Genomic DNA, 14,512 nt, shown 5'->3' on the forward strand with positions numbered 1-14,512 from the left:
TAAGGGGTGAGATGGAATTGGAGTTGCAGGCAAGATGATTATCAGGCTTGATGATGTAATGGGAAGTTGTTCATTTTAAAGCAACAGCTGGATTCTTTCTCAGGTTGATAGTAGTTCTGTTTTGTAGCCAGATGAGTCTTCAGCAGAAACAATCCCATTTTATCAGATACAGTATTTCCTTTAAGATAGGCTTTATACCAAACATCTTTAGAGAAAGCCATTGGGCCTATTCTGTTGTACAACCAGGGTTAAGCAAAATGCTCCAGAAGTAGTGTTTCTTTAAGGTCCTATTCAAATGCCTCCACTTCCATGAAGTTTTTCCAGATCACCCCAGCTGAGAGCCATCTCTGCATCCTCTCAACTCCCACAGCACCCTGGGATAGTCCAAGTAAGGCACTTAGCATGGAGCCTGTGTAAAGAAGTGTTCATTGTTATTGTCCCTACCTCTTTGTAGTACGTATCATCTTCCTCCTTGTGTCTCCATTGTATACACACCACTTATCTCCCCCATTAACCTGTAAGCTACTGAAGGGTCTGATGCATCGTTTTTTTTTTTTTTGTTTCCCAGCAGTGACTTGCTGGGAAAAAAAAAAGTACTTGGTAAATGTGTGTCGAATGAATAATAGATGGTCGGCCTTCTCAGGTATCTGTGCATCCTCATGCCTGACATCAGTAGACACTCAATAAGTGTGGGGATAATGAATGTTCAATGAATGGACATAGGCAAAAAATTCGATTGCTAACTCTTTTGAAAGGCTGCCAAAGTTCAGCCTTTGTGTTCATAGAGTTAACTTTCCTAATATCCTTAATGTTAATGCCAAAGACAACCAACAATAGCAGCTTTACTCCTGAACCCAGTTCCTGTAAATGACATGCTTGTTATTTAAATGACTAGGCAACTAGTTTCACTGACACTTCCCACATAAGGAGTAAAATTATTATGGCTGATACTTTTTGGGCATTTGCTTTATGCCAGGCTCTGTTCTGTGCTCTTTCACGCACTCACTCACTTAATTCTTGCTGCAATCTATTTTAAAGATGAGGCTCTGAAGTACAAGAAGGTTAAATTCCTTGCTCCAGGCCAGGCTCTTGCTGAATACCACATTGTAGCCAGAGCTGGGCTGGAGTTGCAGACAAGTTATGGTTTGATGGCACCATTTCTCCATGTTTCATACAAAATGCTAAAATAAGCAAATACCAGAATTGGTCCAACCAAGATGCTAATGCATAGAGACTTAAATATCTGTCTCAAATATACTTGAGCTCTCAACAGTTCTCTGTACTGTATGTGCCCCAGAGAAGGCTGCAGAAGCTGTTACTTGGTTGTGAGCACAGAAAACAGTCACCTAGAGACTCAGACTCACTTCTGTTTGTAAATATCTGCTCTGCTGCATCAGTAGGCGTCACCTTGCCTCATCTACTTCCACTTTCCGTTTCATACTCTGATCTCTTCCAGGTATTCCCTCAGCTTTGAATTTTCCACTTTCCTACCCTCCTTCAACTGCGTGAGCCCTACAGGCCATTCAAGAAGCAACTTAAATGGCCTCTGACCATCTCAGACAGGTGTTGGTATCCCTGCAACTCCTCATGCATCCCACCCTCAACAGCTCTTAGTGTTTTATTTTGTAATTGTTGGTTTAATTGTCTCTACTGCTAGACTACAGTCTCATCAAGGATAGGGACCCTCTCTTATTCATGGGTATCCTGAGAGCCCAGCACAATTCTGGGCACATAGAAAGTGTCTCATAATGTTTGCTGAATGAATAAATGACAGTGTTGTTTGCATGTCCATACCACTCTGAAAGTATTACATAAACCAACTTCAGGGACTGTGCACCTCCACATTTAGATGCCCAAGATTTGGCAGGAAGGACACAGCCAAGAATAACTGGTTAGAGATGTTGTTTGTCTGTCCCTATATATCAGAGAGAAAATATCCCACTGTTATCCAATATAAGACCATAAAAATGAATAGTCTTTGACAAGGAAAAAAAAAGTAAGCCTGAAAAATGTGTGGCTGGAAAAAAAATGTTTCAAACAGCATTTTATTTTTCCCCTCTGTGGACTTGTATAAATTATGTGTGAGGCAAATATGTGATAGAGAGATGCAGTGGTAATTACTTGTTCTCAAATGTTTGGTTAACTATGCCTCTTAATCCTACATACAGTAGCTTAGCACAGAATTAAATTTGCCCCTTAGGCAGAATTAGCATTTGGAATTTCTTATTTCTGTAGTTTAAATGTTTTTATCCCAATATTTGTACTTTTCCATTTAGAATAAATAAATGTACTGAGTGTGTGTGGAGAAATATAAATAGCATGGAATTTTTATGATTCAACTCATTGTTCTTATTGGTTTGTGGTCAATTTTTATGGGTACCAATTTTTTAAAAATTACTCACCCATAATTAGTTACAGGAACATAGAAAGAATCGCTAGACCATTCTTTCTTCCAATGAATGTAATATCATCTTATTGCCAATAATTAAAGTCTTTAATTTTATGAGGGAAAAAATAACTTCCTTCAGGCTTTACTCTCAAAATGCAGATATTTCATGATACAGTGTTATATGAAATAATTAGGAAGAAAGGTTTTTCTTTGCTGCCACATATAGTAGGAATGGGAAAAAATTGTTGCTCTGATTAACTGGGAAGTCTACTCCGTGTGAGCGGTAGTACTAATTTACTAATTCATCCATTAACATCTGCTGTGTGCCTAAAATGTGCCACAAACTGCTATTTACTGCAGATGTAAGAAGAGCTAAGACTTGGCCTCTGTCCTTAAGGAGCTTACAACAAAATGGGAGACGTTTGTCTAAACAATTGCAATGAAACAAGACAATTCTTAAATGGAAGTCTATACAAAGCACAGCAAGCCTGTAGGAGAAGGACGTGAGCCGGATGGGGTGGGGGTGAGCACTGAGGATTATGGATTCACAGAGAGAGCATCTGAGCCGAGACCTGCGGGAGGAGAAGGAATTTGCCAGGCAGCACAGCTGGTGACTCAGCGACGGGGGAAGGCATCTAGATACAGGAGCGAGTCTATGGAGTCTTTGGGGTTTTATTATTAGTAGCAAATGGCCTGTGACCCACCTCACAACTCACAGAAACACAACAGTGAGGCAATCCGTGGTAAGGCTCTCTTAGGAAGGTTTTCAGCATAGCAGGGATCTTTCAGATTGGCCATTAAAGACAGTGTGAGTTCACTCTGACGGCCGTATGGTGGAGACAGCATCTAGAAGCTGCCACAGTGTTGGGGAAAAATGGGATGAGCCCAGATCTGAAACAACACTGGTAAGAATCAGGGTGTGGAGGGCAATAATGAGGCCAAAGCTGTGGGACCCGGTGATGAACCAGGCAGGTCACAGGTGCCTTGGGCTGTAAGCCACGAGATCTGGACGGACTCAAGTTTTCAATCAGTGGTTGTGGCTGTCTGCATCACCCAAAATAGAACATAGGTTGAGTCTCGCACTCAAACTAACTTGAAGGCAGAATGATGAATAGCCAGACACTAAAGTATTGTGATGACATGAAGTGGGATATTTTCAAAATAGATGATCCTTTCTGGGGGAGGATATTTGTCTGTGTCGATCTATTAAATAACTGTATCTGGCCCTGGAGAGGTAACTTAAGACTTTCAGCAGGGAAGGAGCTGAGGCTGACTCACAGCTCTCCATCGGCATTTCCCATTTTTCTTTCAAAGCAGTTCATAAATACCTTCTTTATGCTTTACATTTTTGCTGTGGAGCCCGCAAATGTATAAGGAAGAAGTTAATTAGCATGGTTAATCTAAATCTGTGACATTAGACCTGTTCACCTGGTAGCCCACCTCTTCTATTTAATTGCACATTGACATATTCCTGTGTTTATGCCCATAAAATTCCTGTATCTGCTTTCACAGCTCTTCAGAATTTCGGAAGGAAATCTGTTCCAATCACACTGAACTCCTATTGTCCCCTGCATTTGGTAACGAGGTCCCTTCTTTGTGCCTCGGCACAGTCCATTTTCCTATCTGAATTGTTCCCTCTTAGAAATCCATGAACTTCTTCATATTCTGGCTCAAAATTAAACTTCTCTGAGAAATTTAGTCACTATTCCAATTGCTTCTTTGTTTTTCAACATTTCTGAACTGTATTAACTTTGCATATAAGTGTCTACTTAAGTCTTCTTAAACATTTCGTGTACATATTTTGGGCATTTTCAAACAGTATCATCCTTAACCTAGTGCAACTGTTCAATAGATGACAAGCGTAACCAATGGACAAGTAGTAGAAATACATTTCCCTATCTTCCCTAGTTCCACGTCTACCTTTAAAAGTTTAGAACTTTTTCTAGAACCCAAAATATATATGCCATTAGGTCAGCATCTCTATTTCTGACTTCTAAGTACAGTTCTTTGAACAAATATTCAAAATATTTTATATGCACAGAAAAGTACAGGATGTAACACAGCAGAATTTAAAAAGGTAAATATCTTGTACCATGTTTCAGATATTTTATTTTTATGAAAAAGATTAGGAGCTAAGCTATGAGGATGCACAGGCATAAGAATGATACAGTGGACTTTGGGGATTCAAGGGGAAGAGTGGGAGGGGAGTGAAGGATATAAGACTACACATTGGGTACTGCTTGGGTGATGGGTGCACCAAAACTTCCAAAATCACCACTAAAGAACTTATTCACGTCCAATAAATAAATAAATAAATAAATAAATAAATAAAGGGAAAAAAAGAAATGAAACATTACAAATATAGTTGATATCCTTTTTGTAGCCTTCCCCCATGCCATTTCCCTCCTTTTATTCCTAGAGGCAACCACAAGCCTGAAATTGATGCATTTATTTCCTTTCTCTGTTCCTATAATTTTACTAAATATGTATCTTTCTGTGATCAATATATTAATTAATGTTTGTGTTTTAAAATTTTACCCAAGTGATATCTTTACACATATGGATTTTGTTATTTTCTCCAACTTCAGAATCTCTGTATTTTGATAAGTAGATGTGATCTTTTATATTTATTGTGATTACTGATAAGTTTAAGATTGTTTTTAGCATTTTTCTTAGAATTTTTTATTTATTGAAATTTTTCATGCTTTTCTTCTTTTTTGTCCTTGTAAGCAATCATTTTAAAATTCCTTTTTGTTTCCACACTGGTTTGGAAAATAAACATTCTATTTGTCTTTTTAGTGGGGCTGCCACTTTAAATATGAAAATAAAACTTATACACTATTTTTAAAACTCCAAGTCTGTATTTATCTTCTCAGTCTCAATCTGTTGATAATTCATCCATTTTTTCCCTAAGCCAATACAATGATCCTTGGCCGGGCACGGTGGCTCACACCATGGCGGGCGGATCACGAGGTCAGGAGATCGAGACCATCCTGGCTAACACGGTGAAACCCCATCTCTACTAAAAATACAAACAAAAATTACCCCGGCGTGGTGGCGGGCACCTGTAGTCCCAGCTACTGGGGAGGCTGAGGCAGGAGAATGGCGTGAACCTGGGAGGTGGAGCTTGCAGTGAGCCAAGATCGTGCCACTGCACTCCAGCCTGGGTGACATAGCGAGACTCCATCTCACAAAAAAAAAAAAAAAAAAGATGATCCATCTTTCCTCGTTTTTTCTTGTTTTATAGAAAAATGGTTATGCTATATGCACTCTTCCATAACTTACTTTGCAGTTATAACTTTTGAATATCCTTCTATATCAGTAACACAGTTCTATCTCATTCTTTCTAATGGCTACATAGCAATAATGATGATAGCTAACATTTTCTGAATAATTGCTATGTGCTAAGAACTTTGTCTCATCTAAAAGTCACAACAATTATATGTCAAAAGAAGCCCATTTTAGAGATGAGGGATCTGAGGCTTAGAGAGGAGTGGCAGATAGAATAATGGTCCCCGAAGATGTCTATGTCCAAATCCCTGGAACCTGTGAGTATGTTATCTTACATGGCAAAAGGGACTTTGCAGATGTGATTAATAGTAAGAACCTAAAAATGGAGAGACCATGCTGGACTATCTAGGTGGACCCAATCTAATCACTTGAGTTCTTAAAGGTGGAGCCTTTTCCAGCTGGGTTAGAGAGAGATGTGATAGTAGAAGCAGGGTGAGAGAGACAGCAGCCTGAAAAGGATTCACCACCCTGTCGCTGTTTTTGAGAGGTCGACATTTATGTGCAGGGACAAGCAAGAGGCCGCTAGGAGCTAAGGGCAGCCCTCAGCTAATAGCCAGCAAGGAAAGAGAGATCTCAGTCTTACAACCACATAGAACTGAATTCTGCCAACACCTGAACGAGCAGGGAAAGGGATTTTCTCTTAGACTGTACAGGAAGGAGTGCAACCCTGCCCACCCACTGATTTTAGTTCATACCAGACTTCTGACCTGTTGAACTGTAAAATAATAAGTCTGTGTTGTTTAATGCCTATAAAATTGTGGTGATTTGTTAAGGCAGCAATGGAAATGAATACAAGCAGCCACAACTAATAAGTTGTAGTGAAATGGGAGCTCAGGTAGTCTGATTCCAAGGTGCATATATATAGCTAAATCAGAGTTTATTTAGCCAGTCCATTATTGGTGGGCATTAGGTGGCTTTCAATTTATAGTATTTCAGACAATGGGACAGATTTCCTCACAGCTCTCTCTTTATACACTTCAGAATTTAGAATTTCTATAGAGAAATTCCTAAAAATGAAATTATTAGGTCAAAGGATATGCACTTTAAACATTTTTTAAATAAATACTGTCAAATCGCCTTACAAAGGGTTCCCAATGCAGTTCATAGACAAGAACTGAAATCAGTAGAAATAAAATTAACAAAGAGTATTAATGGCTCTGACTCATTGGTGACCAATTCAGAAAAGCAAAGAACTGAAATGACCACAAAACTGAAAGTCCCTTTCTCCTTCAATTTAGATGGAAAGCCTACAGATGTCTGTTCTGAAAGAATCCCTCTGGCTCTGTTTTCTTTATGTACTGTGTAATTCATTACTTTGTGCTTTTACTTCTGGGTCTTGCTCTTTGGCCCTTGAAGCAATAAAGACTGACAAAATTAATAGTTTTTAAGTATCACTTGTGCCACACATCTGTTCTAAAAATGCTATATTTCTTCAACGGAGGCTAGAGTTTCCCATGTGCACAATTAGATACTTTATGAATAGCATCTCATTAATTTGAACGATAGGCTGTCCAACAGGGCCCTGGAACCCAACTGTTGAAAGAAATCACTGATTTTAAGAAATTAACGTAGCAGCCAGCTCAAACATGAGGGCCCAGTGAGTAGCCAGCATTTTATGGGAGTCACTGATGAAGGCTCCCATCAGGATGTAATGGCCAGTTTCTCATGTGACCCTACATCAGAAGAAACCTCTTCACGTTAGCAAAGCCCAGGCTCTGAAAGACAAGCAGTGTTTCTTGTTGGAAATAATTTTATTTTCTTTGGGCATCTTACCTTCATTTTTTAGATATAGAAATTGGTTTCTTTCTTTTCTTTTTTTTTTTTTTTTTGTGTGGTGATAAAAATGTGTATTTAGAATTAGCCAGCTAGGCTCAGTTTAGATGATCTCAATTTTATTGGCAACATCCAAAGCATCATAGTTTGGAACCTGTTGAGCATATGTTGCCTTCCCTCCATTAGGCCTGCTCAGAGTGTTGACGTTGGTCATGTCAACATCAAAGCTTCTTCATAGCCTGTTTGACCTGGTGCTTGTTGGCTTTGCCATCCACAGTGAACACAATGGGTTGTTGTTGTCCATCTTCATGGCCGACTCAGTAGTCGGGGGAACTTGATTGTGGCATACAGCTCAAGCTTGTTTCTCCGAGGGCGCTATTCTGTCTTTGTTTCTCCTGGGGGTTTGGGCTGCCATTGGGAGCCTTAGTGTCTTAGGACTGTGGAAGGTGGGTGATGTGTAGATATTTATTAGTGGCTGTGATGCCTTTCAGCACTGTCTACTTGGCCTTCAAAACCTTTGCTTTAGCTTCTGCTTTGGAAGGGGAAAGGACTTCCTTTGCTTTAGGGACTATCTTGAGGAAAAAGCTAGAAAGTGGCTTCTTTTACTGCTGGCTTGCACCAATATTTTGGTGAGCTTGCAGATCTGATAGCATCCTTTCTTTTTTCCCACGCTCTTTCCTTTGTTTCAGAACTTCCTTTTATTCTACTGCCTTGGAAATTTTTGTTTTCTCCTTCAGCTGTGATGTTAAATAATTAGAGTTGTGAAACCCTTTGACTCAATTATTAGGCTTGTTTTTTGTCCTTGCACTCAACTGCTTGATCCTAGCACATTGCAGTAAACATCCTCTTGGTTGTGAATTGGAAAGATGTCAAGTTAAAGAGGTTTGTCTGTTGTTCCTTTATTTTTGCTTCATTTTACCTAAGAAACAAGAATGGAAGTTTGAATTCTGATAAATTTTAGAGCGTTATGATGAATAATAACACCTCCTATTTATTGAACACTTACTATGTACCTAACACTATTAATTTTTCAAAATGCTTTAACTTATTTAGGTCCTCAGGGCTGTTCTGTGGTAGGTGCTACTGTTATCCTGATTTCACTGTTGAGGAATTTGAAGTTTTAAGAAATTAGACAACCTGCTCAAGGCTGTATAGTAGTAGAATGATAAAGCTGAGATGCAAACACAGGCTTGTTTGGCCAGTCTGCACTCTTAACCACTGTACTATAACGTTCCTTGGCATTTCTTTTTTTTTTTTAATTATTATTATTATTATTATACTTTAGGTTTTATGGTACATGTGCGCAATGTGCAGGTAAGTTACATATGTATACATGTGCCATGCTGGTGCGCTGCACCCACTAACTCGTCATCTAGCATTAGGTATATCTCCCAATGCTATCCTTCCCCCCTCCCCCCACCCCACAACAGTCTCCGAAGTGTGATGTTCCCCTTCCTGTGTCCATGTGTTCTCATTGTTCAATTCCCACCTACGAGTGAGAATATGTGGTGTTTGGTTTTTTGTTCTTGTGATAGTTTACTGAGAATGATGATTTCCAATTTCATCCATGTCCCTACAAAGGACATGAACTCATCATTTTTTATGGCTGCATAGTATTCCATGGTGTATATGTGCCACATTTTCTTAATCCAGTCTATCATTGTTGGACATTTGGGTTGGTTCCAAGTCTTTGCTATTGTGAATAATGCCGCAATAAACATACGTGTGCATGTGTCTTTATAGCAGCATGATTTATAGTCCTTTGGGTATATACCCAGTAATGGGATGGCTGGGTCAAATGGAATTTCTAGTTCTAGATCCCTGAGGAATCGCCACACTGACTTCCACAAGGGTTGAACTAGTTTACAGTCCCACCAACAGTGTAAAAGTGTTCCTATTTCTCCACATCCTCTCCAGCACCTGTTATTTCCTGACTTTTTAATGATTGCCATTCTAACTGGTGTGAGATGGTATCTCATTGTGGTTTTGATTTGCATTTCTCTGATGGCCAGTGATGGTGAGCATTTTTTCATGTGTTTTTTGGCTGCATAAATGTCTTCTTTTGAGAAGTGTCTGTTCATGTCCTTCGCCCACTTTTTGATGGGGTTGTTTGTTTTATTCTTGTAAATTTGTTGGAGTTCATTGTAGATTCTGGATATTAGCCCTTTGTCAGATGAGTAGGTTGCGAAAATTTTCTCCCATTTTGTAGGTTGCCTGTTCACTCTGATGGTAGTTTCTTTTGCTGTGCAGAAGCTCTTTAGTTTAATTAGATCCCATTTGTCAATTTTGGCTTTTGTGGCCATTGCTTTTGGTGTTTTAGACATGAAGTCCTTGCCCATGCCTATGTCCAGAATGGTAATGCCTAGGTTTTCTTCTAGGGTTTTTATGGTTTTAGGTCTAACATTTAAGTCTTTAATCCATCTTGAATTGATTTTTGTAAAAGGTGTAAGGAAGGGATCCAGTTTCAGCTTTCTACATATGGCTAGCCAGTTTTCCCAGCACCATTTATTAAATAGGGAATCCTTTCCCCATTTCTTGTTTTTCTCAGGTTTGTCAAAGATCAGATAGTTGTAGATATGCGGCATTATTTCTGATGGCTCTGTTCTGTTCCATTGATCTATATCTCTGTTTTGGTACCAGTACCATGCTGTTTTGGTTACTGTAGCCTTGTAGTATAGTTTGAAGTCAGGTAGTGTGATGCCGCCAGCTTTGTTCTTTTGGCTTAGGATTGACTTGGCGATGCGGGCTCTTTTTTGGTTCCATATGAACATTAAAGTAGTTTTTTCCAATTCTGTGAAGAAAGTCATTGGTAGCTTGATGGGGATGGCATTGAATCTGTAAATTACCTTGGGCAGTATGGCCATTTTCACGATATTGATTCTTCCTACCCCTGAGCATGGAATATTCTTCCATTTGTTTGTATCCTCTTTTATTTCCTTGAGCAGTGGTTTGTAGTTCTCCTTGAAGAGGTCCTTCACATCCCTTGTAAGTTGGATTCCTAGGTATTTTATTCTCTTTGAAGCAATTGTGAATGGGAGTTCACTCACGATTTGGCTCTCTGTTTGTCTGTTATTGATGTATAAGAATGCTTGTGATTTTTGTACATTGATTTTGTATCCTGAGACTTTGCTGAAGTTGCTTATCAGCTTAAGGAGATTTTCGGCTGAGACAATGGGGTTTTCTAGATATACAATCATGTCATCTCCAAACAGGGACAATTTGACTTCTTCTTTTCCTAATTGAATACCCTTTATTTCCTTCTCCTGCCTAATTGCCCTGGCCAGAACTTCCAACACTATGTTGAATAGATGTGGTGAGAGAGGGCATCCCTGTCTTGTGGCAGTTTTCAAAGGGAATGCTTCCAGTTTTTGCCCATTCAGTATGATATTGGTTGTGGGTTTGTCATAGATAGCTCTTATTATTTTGAGATACATCCCATCAATACCTAATTGATTGAGAGTTTTTAGGATGAAGGGTTGTTGAATTTTGTCAAAGGCCTTTTCTGCATCTATTGAGATAATCATGTGGTTTTTGTCTTTGGTTCTGTTTATATGCTGGATTACATTTATTGATTTGCGTATATTGAACCAGCCTTGCATCCCAGGGATGAAGCCCACTTGATCATGGTGGATAAGCTTTTTGATGTGCTGCTGGATTCTCTTTGCCAGTATTTTATTGAGGATTTTTGCATCAATGTTCATCAAGGATATTGGTCTAAAATTCTCTTTTTTTGTTGTGTCTCTGCCAGGCTTTGGTATCAGGATGATGCTGGCCTCATAAAATGAGTTAGGGAGGATTCCCTCTTTTTCTATTGATTGGAATAGTTTCAGAAAGAATGGTACCAGCTCCTCCTTGTACCTCTGATAGAATTCGGCTGTTAACCCATCTGGTCCTGGACTTTTTTTGGTTGGTAAGCTATTGATTATTGCCACAATTTCAGCTCCTGTTATTGGTCTATTCAGAGATTCAACTTCTTCCTGGTTTAGTCTTGGGAGGGTGTATGTGTTGAGGAATTTATCCATTTTTTCTAGATTTTCTAGTTTATTTGCGTAGAGGTGTTTGTAGTATTCTCTGATGGTAGTTTGTATTTCTGTGAGATCGGTGGTGATATCCCCTTTGTCATTTTTTATTGCATCTATTTGATTCTTCTCTCTTTTTTTCTTTATTAATCTTGCTAGCGGTCTATCAATTTTGTTGATCCTTTCAAAAAACCAGCTCCTGGATTCATTAATTTTTTGAAGCGTTTTTTGTGTCTCTATTTCCTTCAGTTCTGCTCTGATTTTAGTTATTTCTTGCCTTCTGCTAGCTTTTGAATGTGTTTGCTCTTGCTTTTCTAGTTCTTTTAATTGTGATGTTAGGGTGTCAATTTTGGATCTTTCCTGCTTTCCCTTGTGGGCATTTAGTGCTATAAATTTCCCTCTACACACTGCTTTGAATGCATCCCAGAGATTCTGGTATGTTGTGTCTTGGTTCTCGTTGGTTTCAAAGAACATCTCTATTTCTGCCTTCATTTCGTTATGTACCCAGTAGTCATTCAGGAGCAGGTTGTTCAGTTTCCATGTAGATGAGCGGTTTTGAGTGAGATTCTTAATCCTGAGTTCTAGCTTGATTGCACTGTGATCTGAGAGATAGTTTGTTATAATTTCTGTTCTTTTACGTTTATTGAGGAGAGCTTTACTTCCAAGTATGTGGTCAATTTTGGAATAGGTGTGGTGTGGTGCTGAAAAAAATGTATATTCTGTTGATTTGGGGTGGAGAGTTCTGTAGATGTCTGTTAGGTTCACTTGGTGCAGAGCTGAGTTCAATTCCTGGGTATCCTTGTTGACTTTCTGTCTCGTTGATCTGTCTAATGTTGACAGTGGGGTGTTAAAGTCTCCCATTATTAATGTGTGGGAGTCTAAGTCTCTTTCTAGGTCACTCAGGACTTGCTTTATGAATCTGGGTGCTCCTGTATTAGGTGCATATATATTTAGGATACTTAGCTCTTCTTGTTGAATTAATCCCTTTACCATTATGTAATGGCCTTCTTTGTCTCTTTTGATCTTTGTTGGTTTAAAGTCTGTTTTATCAGAGACTAGGATTGCAACCCCTGCCTTTTTCTGTTTTCCATTTGCTTGGTAGATCTTCCTCCATCCTTTTATTTTGAGCCTATGTGTGTCTCTGCACGTGAGATGGGTTTCCTGAATACAGCACACTGATGGGTCTTGAGTCTTTATCCAATTTGCCAGTCTGTGTCTTTTAATTGGAGCATTTAGTCCATTTACATTTAAAGTTAATATTGTTATGTGTGAATTTGATCCTGTCATTATGATGTTAGCTGGTTATTTTGCTCGTTAGTTGATGCAGTCTCTTCCTAGTCTCGATGGTCTTTACATTTTGGCATGGTTTTGCAGTGGCTGGTACTGGTTGTGCCTTTCCATGTTTAGCGCTTCCTTCAGGAGCTCTTTTAGGGCAGGCCTGGTGGTGACAAAATCTCTCAGCATTTGCTTCTCTGTAAAGTATTTTATTTCTCCTTCACTTATGAAGCTTAGTTTGACTGGATATGAAATTCTGGGTTGAAAATTCTTTTCTTTAAGAATGTTGAATATTGGCCCCCACTCTCTTCTGGCTTGTAGGGTTTGTGCCGAGAGATCCACTGTTAGTCTGATGGGCTTCCCTTTGATGGTAACCCGACCTTTCTCTCTGGCTGCCCTTAACATTTTTTCCTTCATTTCAACTTTGGTGAATCTGACAATTATGTGTCTTGAAGTTGCTCTTCTCGAGGAGTATCTTTGTGGCGTTCTCTGTATTTCCTGAATCTGAATGTTGGCCTGCCTTGCTAGATTGGGGAAGTTCTCCTGGATAATATCCTGCAGAGTGTTTTCCAACTTGTTTCCATTCTCCCCGTCACTTTCAGGTACACCAATCAGACGTAGATTTGGTCTTTTCACATAGTCCCACATTTCTTGGAGGCTTTGCTCATTTCTTCTTATTCTTTTTTCTCTAAACTTCCCTTCTCGCTTCATTTCATTCATTTCATCTTCCAGGGCTGATACCCTTTCTTCCATTTGATCGCATCGGCTCCTGAGGCTTCTGCATTCTTCACGTAGTTCTCGAGCCTTGGTTTTCAGCTCCATCAGCTCCTTTAAGCACTTCTCTGTATTGGTTATTCTAGTTATACATTCTTCTAAATTTTTTTCAAAGTTTTCAACTTCTTTGCCTTTGGTTTGAATATCCTCCCGTAGCTCGGAGTAATTTGATCGTCTGAAACCTTCTTCTCTCAGCTCATCAAAGTCATTCTCCGTCCAGCTTTGTTCCGTTGCTGGTGAGGAACTGCGTTCCTTTGGAGGAGGAGAGGTACTCTGGTTTTTAGAGTTTCCAGTTTTTCTGCTCTGTTTTTTCCCCATCTTTGTGGTTTTATCTACTTTTGGTCTTTGATGATGGTGATGTACAGATGGGTTTTTGGTGTGGATGTCCTTTCTGTTAGTTTTCCTTCTAACAGACAGGACCCTCAGCTGCAGGTCTGTTGGAGTACCTGGCCGGCCGTGTGAGGTGTCAGTCTGCCCCTGCTGGGGGGTGCCTCCCAGTTAGGCTGCTCGGGGGTCAGGGGTCAGGGACCCACTTGAGGAGGCAGTCAGCCCGTTCTCAGATCTCCAGCTGCGTGCTGGGAGAACCACTGCTCTCCTCAAAGCTGTCAGACAGGGACATTTAAGTCTGCAGAGGTTACTGCTGTCTTTTTGTTTGCCTGTGCCCTGCCCCCAGAGGTAGAGCCTACAGAGGCAGGCAGGCCTCCTTGAGCTGTGGTGGGCTCCACCCAGTTCAAGCTTCCAGGCTGCTTTGTTTACCTAAGCGAGCCTGGGCAATGGCGGGCGCCCCTCCCCCGGCCTCGCTGCCGACTTGCTGTTTGATCTCAGACTGCTATGCTAGCAATCAGGGAGACTCCGTGGGCGTAGGACCCTCTGAGCCAGGTGCGGGCTATACTCTCCTGGGGCACCGTTTCCTAAGCCCGTCGGAAAAGCACAGTATTCGGGTGGGAGTGGCCTGATTTTCCAGGTGCCGTCTGTCACCCCTGGAAAGGGA

General features: G+C 40.1%; 1 protein-coding gene across 6 annotated transcripts in view; it reads left to right on the forward strand.

The window, feature by feature from the left end:
- DDAH1 (dimethylarginine dimethylaminohydrolase 1) overlaps positions 1-14,512 on the forward strand; it is a 266,430-nt gene that overhangs the window by 53,774 nt on the left and 198,144 nt on the right. For 2 of the 6 annotated variants that reach the window (XM_063718591.1, XM_002810657.6), the window contains exon 1: positions 3,179-3,294. The exons of the other annotated variants lie outside the window; for them this stretch is intronic. The gene's annotated coding sequence lies outside the window, so the exon portion shown is untranslated. Of the gene's footprint in view, positions 1-3,178; positions 3,295-14,512 lie in introns of those variants that run through there. 6 annotated transcript variants of the gene reach the window in all.

The sequence above is a fragment of the Pongo abelii genome, chromosome 1 (assembly GCF_028885655.2).
Source record: "Pongo abelii isolate AG06213 chromosome 1, NHGRI_mPonAbe1-v2.0_pri, whole genome shotgun sequence".
Taxonomy (NCBI): domain Eukaryota; kingdom Metazoa; phylum Chordata; class Mammalia; order Primates; family Hominidae; genus Pongo; species Pongo abelii.